We start from the raw sequence: 8085 nt of genomic DNA on the forward strand, positions 1-8085 counted from the left end.
CGAATAGACCTTACCAGGGAGGCTTAAGAGCGTGATTCCCCTGTAGTTGGAACACACTCTACGGTCCCCCTTTTTGAATAGGGGGACCACAACCCCGGTCTGCCAATCCAGGGGAACTTCCCCCGATGTCCACGCAACATTGCAGAGTCGCGTAAGCCAACACAACCCTACAACATCCAGAGCCTTAAGGAACTCCGGGCGGATCTCATCCACCCCTGGGGCCCTGCCACCGAGGAGCTTTTTAACAACCTCTGCGACCTCAGCACCAGAGATTGGAGGGCCCAACCCAGAGTCCCCAGGCTCCGCTTCCTCAGTGGAAGACGTGCCGGTGGGATTGAGGAGGTCTTCAAAGTATTCCGCCCACCGACCCACAACATCCCGAGTTGAGGTCAGCAGCACACCACTCCCACTATAAACAGTGTTGGTGGCATACCGCTTCCCCCCCCTAAATCTGTGCAGCTAAAATCACACAAAGCATGAACTCCAGAACTGCTTTTTCCCACAGGTTAAATACTGGAAGCATTCTGAAACATTTTTGTGGTATAAAATGTGACATGCATTACATGTGAAACCAACACGCCTACAATGTGTTTCATGAGAGTTATAATCATGTGATATGTCCCACATGTGGCTCTGCGTGTTTCACATGTTCCAACATGTTTTTCCACACGCTCCGAATCTTTGAAAAACATGTTCAGTTCTTGTCATAAAAACAAGTTGGATCCAAAAATAAGTCCACACTGCCAAAATTAGTTTTAAATAAAGGTCTTTTATGACCTCAAAGCATATCGCCGACTTATTTCTGTTACTTCGGCTGTTTTTGAAGCTAAACAAACACGCGTGATATTTGCTGTTTGTTCACAAATTTTAGTTAGAAATTCTGAATCGGAGGACACAACTGTGCCAGTTTTGCTTTTTAATTTATATTTTTTGTGAAATTGTAATAAGTACTTTTAAAAGGGGAGTGGTGGCGCAGAGGTTAGAGAAGGTGGGCCTGCGTTTGAAAAGTCGCTGGTTCAACTCCTTATACCGACAACATCAAAATATGGGTGGGAAAGGTGAAACACCCACACCTGTCTCCACTCTCATTTGCTCCACTCTGGGCCCTTGAGCAAGGCCCTTAAACCCCCATCTGCTCCCCCGGGCGCCCTAGAGGGCTGTGGTAGCTCAGAGGTTTGTGGTTGGGTCATGAAGGACATCCGACGTAAAAACAATACCAAGTCTTCATGCAACTTAGCTCGCTGTGGCGACCCCTGAAGAAGGGAGCAGCTGGAAATTTTTTAAAATGAAATGTAACACCGTATTTTTCACAGTACAAGTCGCACCTTTTTGCATAAATTTGAAAGTCCTGAGACTTAGACACCGAAGTGACAAATATATGTTTTTCTCCCCATATTTATAACCCAATTTTTGTCTGAGAGCTAATGATTTCATTCATTCTGACGTGAAAAATATTAAAAACATTACCATTTGCAGCCACTAGAGGGCCCTTGAGCCCTATGGCAAGCCAAGTGTCTATTAACGAGACACTTGGCTTGCCATACAGGCCACCTTCATCTTGCTCCGGCACTCCAGGAGCAAACATTAAATCAGGTTCATTTCGCTGCACCGCCCAGGTGAAATGCAGCTGATTTGACCATTAAAGAACATTTATTAAGGAAATGTTCAACTGAGACACACCTTTATTAAAATGTCGAGCAAACAATTGTTTTTAAGTGTTAATCTTGTTAAAGTCCTCCCGTGTGCACTCCCGTGGCCGCCATTTTGGCAGCCAATCGATTTTTGGCACAACACCGGCCCATATTTCCGGGAGGTCAGCGGTAACGCATAATAGATGCAACTTATACAGCGAAACAACATATTTATGTTTTGTCCACTTCATTAGACATATTTGTACTGATGTGACTTATACGACGTAGTGACGTGTATGGTGGAAAATACGGTAAGTACCTTTAAAGGATGTCTCCCTCCTATTAGTTTACCATTTACCTTGAAGGGACATATTTCTTTCCCATTAGAAAGTCACCATGAAGCTATATTATAAAATGCACTAAAACATAAAATCTACCCAGACCCACCCTCCCAGACTGACCCTCCATTGATTTGTTGTTCATCTGCACTTTTTAGCCTGGGAAGTGTATGCAATGCTGCACAGCATGCAAAAATACAAACACACTCAACATTCACACAGGTCCATTCAAAGAAGCACAAATACATTTGCAATGCAAAACAACAAACCGCATCATCTTGTGAATATACCTATTTAACAACATTCTCAAAAACAAACAAACACCCTCGTAGTTTATACAAATCAGTTGCAAATCTATGAACCGTTCTTCAGAACTGTTTAATTTTTTTTTTTAATGAGAAAGGTGAACACTGAAATGTGCAGCTGTTTGCAGAGATTACAGAATAAACCTTTATTCTTGTTTTGCATGCAAGATCACACCATGCAAGAAAACTAGGCGAATGTTTGCTGTCAAAGTCCTGATTCACCTTCTGAATTAGTCAGAGCCTGAAACTTTTTTGTTGCAGCGATATAAATTAGGTGCATGAGTCCATAATCTGCTGCAGACGTCCCCCTAACAAAGGTCCCATTCAAACATATTCCTCAGTTGGGTACGGACTGCAGTTAAATTAACCTCCTCCTTCCTTTTGTGAACAGCAGAATAAAAACACATCTGTGTCTGCAAACCCAATGCAAAAATGGACACAGAAGCACATTTGTTTGTAATGTAGGCGCAGGCATGCAGCCTACATACATTACGAACAATACCGTTGAAGCGTTTCTGCCTGACGTGAAGAGAGGTTTTTTAAGTTTGAGGAGTTTTTGGTGCTGGTAATCACAGCAGCACAAAGTCTCGAGTCGCAGGTTGGAACAACATAAGTGACCTTTTAAGGAGCAGAGGCAGATCCAGCCGGATGCAGAGAGAGGAGGTCGACAGACGGAGGAACGCTCTCCAGTGTTTGCGTCAGGTTGGATTGTGTGCTCAGGGCTACACAGGTCTGATTAGGAACGGCTCAGTGGCTTTTTCCATACCAGTAAACCACCTACATGTTCACATCTCCTCCGTCTTGTTTTTCTCCAATTATTTCCTCCAAACACTTTTTGTAGTTGTTGTTTTGATGCCGTGTTTACGAGTTACTCACCAGCGCCAGGTAGCTGACAACATATCTTAGACATGTGTGAGCTCATTTGGATTCAGAGGCATCGCCGCCATGGTTGCCATGACGTCATTGTCTCTGTGGAAACCCACTAAGCCAGTCGGGTCAGATTCACATTGCTAAACAGTCAGATTACTATTCATTCTGTCACCTTCAAAAAAATAGTGTCTGCTTTCTGCTCACGTAATCTCATCGTTTCAGTGATAAATAGGGGAACAATCTGAAACACGCATGGGAACAAACACAGCTCAACAGCAGCAGAGAAGTGACTACACACACACACCTCACTAATGTGTGTTTAATTCTCCAAACAGGTGACCAGTTGTTAAATTTTGAATTCTGGAGGAACAGTGTGGCTTTTGTCCTTGCTGTGGAGCAGCGGATCGGATCTTTACCCTCACAGAGGTGCTGAAGGCGTTCAGAGAAGTTTGACTTTTTGGACTCAAAGTTTGACAATGGTGCTCAATAATAACAATACAATAACAATAATAAGTATGTATTGTCATCATTGTTCCCATACAATGGTGAAATTGGCTCTCTGATTTAACCCATCCACCACCAGGTGGAGCAGTGGGCAGCTATGTGCTTCGAATAATGGGGAAAGGGGGAGTTTGATCCCCTAATTAGAACTAAATTTTATGTTGCGAGTAATTATACATTTTACAAAATATATATATAGTAGTTCCTCACTTATCGTGGGGGTTATGTTCCAGACACCCCCACAATAGGTGAAAATCCACAAATTAGGGGGCGGACTGGCCATCGGGAGCACCGGGACATTTCCCGGTGGCCTGGCCCGCTCACTGGTAACCGAGGGGCTGGACCAAAGGCTCGTTTCGGGTGGTGCTTGATTATTTTAATTAAATAAGCAATCCATGCTGCTCACACAGGTATCCACCTCACTGAAGCTCCCTGAGCAGTAGCAATGGGAAAAGACAGAGCCTATCCCCTTCTTTCTTTTACTGAGGCTGCCTGTCACAGCAGAGTCGTGTGTCTTGTTTTTTTTCATTCAACCTTTATTTATACAGATAAATCACACTGAGCCTCGAGGACTCATTTACAAGTGAGACCTGTCATGCACAGTCTTGCGTTGAAAACCCGCAAAAGAGTGAGTCCACAAAAGTCAAACAGCAAAGTATTGGGGACTACTGTATTTTTGTTTTTAATATAACAGTCTCTTCAGATAATCCTGAAATCTATTATACCAACTCAACCTTGCTGTTACTTGAGCCTCAATCCCCCATCAATTAGCATTAGCTTGTGGTGTCTGAGTGCAAAATTTCAACATCAGTTCAAAGTTACAATCAAAAAGATACTTTTAACTTACAAAGGCCAATCCACGTAGGAGAGCAATGTGACTTTTGTCACCAATAATCTAAATCATAATATATTGTCTGAATATATTGTCAGAATATAAATGACAGATGCTTGCTTTCGGCTGTTAATTAGCTCTTTATTTGGTAGGACGGCGATGAGTCAACGGATCAGGACCTTGCCCGCAACAATAAAGGACATTGTTCACCGCAACAGACCAAAACCAAAGCAAAGAGATGAGCTCTCAGTTTAGCCATGCGTCCATGATCCAGCTGCCACCTGGTCAAAAGATGTGGACCGTAATCAAAATAACAAGATGCCAGATGTATCCTTGGTGGCCACAGTCAGAGCTCCTAACGTTATGAGCCTCATCTGTCATCTGGAGGAGCTTGAAGTTGCACCTCTCATCTAAAAGGAGTCAGCTGACATGGTTCAGACATCTGACTAGGATGCCTCTGGACACATCTCACTGGAACCTACCCTACCCTACTATGGGCGGCTGTGGCTGAGTAGTTAGAGCAGTCATCCTCCAATGCAAAAGTTGGGGGGTTGAATCCACCAGCAGTCACATGCCGAATTGTCCCTGGGCAAGACAATGAACCCCTCATTGCCTCTGATGTGTGTCCCATTGGTGTATGAATGTGATAAAGCTCTGATTAGTCTCATTAGAATGATTTGTTCAAGTAGCTTTGTAGAGATCTAGTAAAGTGATGTATGAATGGGTCAATGAGGCACAGATTGTTGTAAAGAGCTTTGAGTATCTTGATCAGATAGAAAGGCGCTATATAAGTACAGTCCATTTACCCTACCTTACCCTACTTTATCCTACCTTAGATAAATAATGTTAATTATACAGGTGTGCAGTGGAGAGCATCCTGTGCTCCAGCATCAACGTGTGGCATGGAGGCTGCACAGCTGCAGAAAGAAAAGCTTTGCAGAGAGTGGTGAAGGCTGCACAGAAGATGTTGGAGTCAGTCTCCCCACCATCACAGACATCTACACCTCCAGATGCAGAAGAGGGCCACCTGCATCATGAAAGACCACACTCACCCAGCACACACACTTTTTGTCCCACTCCCCTCAGGAAGGAGGTTGAGGAGCATTAAGTGTAGAACCACTAGACTGAGGAACAGCTTCTACCCTGAGGCTGTTAGGCTCATGAATCTCTAACCAGAATAATCACTGTGAAAAATCACATCATGTTGCTGCTGATCTGTTTCAATGTTGATGTGTTCATGCATGCTCATCTGCTCACACAAACTCATGTTCTTGTTTGTGCTCATGTTTGACGTAATGTTTTTATGCTATTAGTGCTTAGTGTATTTTTAGTTGATGTTTTTCTTAGTTCATATCTTAGAAGTTATTACTGTTTCTCTTATACATTTTATTGTTGGATGTAACTGGGACCCTGTGTACATAATTTCGCTCCACCACATGTACCACATGAGGTGCAATGACAATAAAGAACCTCTGACTCTGACTTAATAATTGAATTTGTATGTATATGAATGTATTTGTTCATTGCCATGAGATAATTTTTGTTGTGACTTGGTGCTATATGAATAAACTGAGTTGAATTGGAAGGGAACGCAGAACTCACTGGAGAGATCTTATATTCTCTTTGGCCTGTAAAGGTACCGGTTGGTGGTACTAAGGAGATGGATTTTTGGATTTTTATCCTGGACTTCTTGAACCCACAATCAGAACATGGATAAGTGTTTGAAAATGGATAGATGAAATTCTCAGAACTCCATTATTGTTAATTTTTTCTAGTCTATTGGTGCTTTTGAGTGAAAGATTTCCACCATGTAGTCGATCCACGATGCACAAGTGGACACAGGTTTTGTTAGCCTATAATCACTCCGACTGAGTGGCTGAGGCAATTTGTCCCCCGAGAGACGATGAACGATGGCCGCGCTTCCTCAGTTACTTTACATTTATGTAGACCGTTCTCACACCAAAGGTGCGGCGATGATATAATTTTCTAAATTGCTGTTCTCTTACGCATCATACATGCTATTACACGTTCAATGTCTTGCTGAGTGACTCATTAGGCAAAGCTGCGTGCATAGTTTAATGTTCTAAAAGCCTAATTATGCAGTAGTTTCTCAGAAGGAACTCTTGTTTGTCTTGGATGTGATAATTTTATGTTGTCTGGAATGTTGGGTGGTACAACAGTGGTTGGAATCATTCTGCTGCCGTGAAATATTAACATTTTATTGGTCTAACAATTTTATTACTGTGGGTTCAAACCACAAGAAATATTGTAAATAAGGCTGCAAAGTTATTTTTACACCACAAAGTGTTTATTTTGCAAATAAGGGCACCAGCTCTTGTTTTCAAATGATTTGTCTTCTAAATTAGTTATACGTCTCATAACATTTTATTAAATTACATTGGCTTTTTTTACTTGCGATAGTTTAGGATGGCATTTGTTTATTCAGTAAGATATTTAGCCTAGCATTCCTTAAAGGAACACAGAGTATATGTTGTGAATGACTCTCAGCTACTACCACAACACATTTGAGCTTAGAATCTGTGTCGTGGAAAAAAAAAAGATTCCCAAAAACAAACAGGTGTAGGTTTCATCCGATTAATTACAAAGATTTGGAGAACAGATGGCAATCCCATAAGATCAATGCATTTACAAGTACAACTTATCAATGCATTCACCGTCTGAGGTTCTGACTCGTTCTGACTTCCTGAACAGAATTTTTTTTTGTAGAAAAATGTCCAGCTTTATCAGACCCCAGCTGCAGTCTATAAGGATTTACTTAATACCCAGAATCGCAGTGGCTGAAAATAGCAAATCCAAGACCAGAGCAATGATATTAGGGGATGCACGATATTGGATTTTTAGCCGATATGTTAAAACTTATTTGGCCGATAACCGATACCGATATTGTACTGTATATACTTTCCTTTGTCAGAACATAGCCCTCTTATTAAGGCTTATTTGCTACAATAATTGTGCAACAGCTCTTGGTGACGTATATTTAGTAACAGCCATATGATATGCATAGGACTTTAACTTATCCATCCATCCATCCATTATCTTTACCCACTTCTTCCATTTTGGGTCACGGGGGTCGCTGGTGCCCATATCCAGCAATCACTGTGCGAGGGGCGGGGTACACCCTGGACGGGTCACACGTCCATCACAGGGACACAGAGACAAATGAGACAAAAAACCATTCACTCTCTCACTCACACCTAAGGACAATTTTAGAGTTACCAATCAGCCTAACATGCATGTTTTTGGTCTGTGGGAGGAAACCGGAGTACCCAGAGAAAACCCACGCATGCACGGAGAGAACATGCAAACTCCACCCAGAAAGGCCCCTGGACCGGGGTTTGAACCAGGGACCTGCTCGCTGAGAGGCAGCAACTCTACCAGTTGCGCCACCGTGCTGCCCTACTTTAACTTATATTAAATGAAAAGTGTTAAATGTTATTTATTAGCATTAGTCACCTGCGATGCTGTCTCACTTGTGGAGGCTTGTTCCAGGTTCCTATAGCTGCAGTGTGGGATTCTCTGCACTCTTGTGCATGAAGGACAGACTTTTTAAGTTCAAAGTTTTTGTCTATTCATTGTGCCGTAAGACT

The sequence above is a fragment of the Nematolebias whitei genome, chromosome 15 (genome assembly GCF_014905685.2).
Source record: "Nematolebias whitei isolate Nwh7 chromosome 15, NemWhi1, whole genome shotgun sequence".
Lineage (NCBI taxonomy): Eukaryota > Metazoa > Chordata > Actinopteri > Cyprinodontiformes > Rivulidae > Nematolebias > Nematolebias whitei.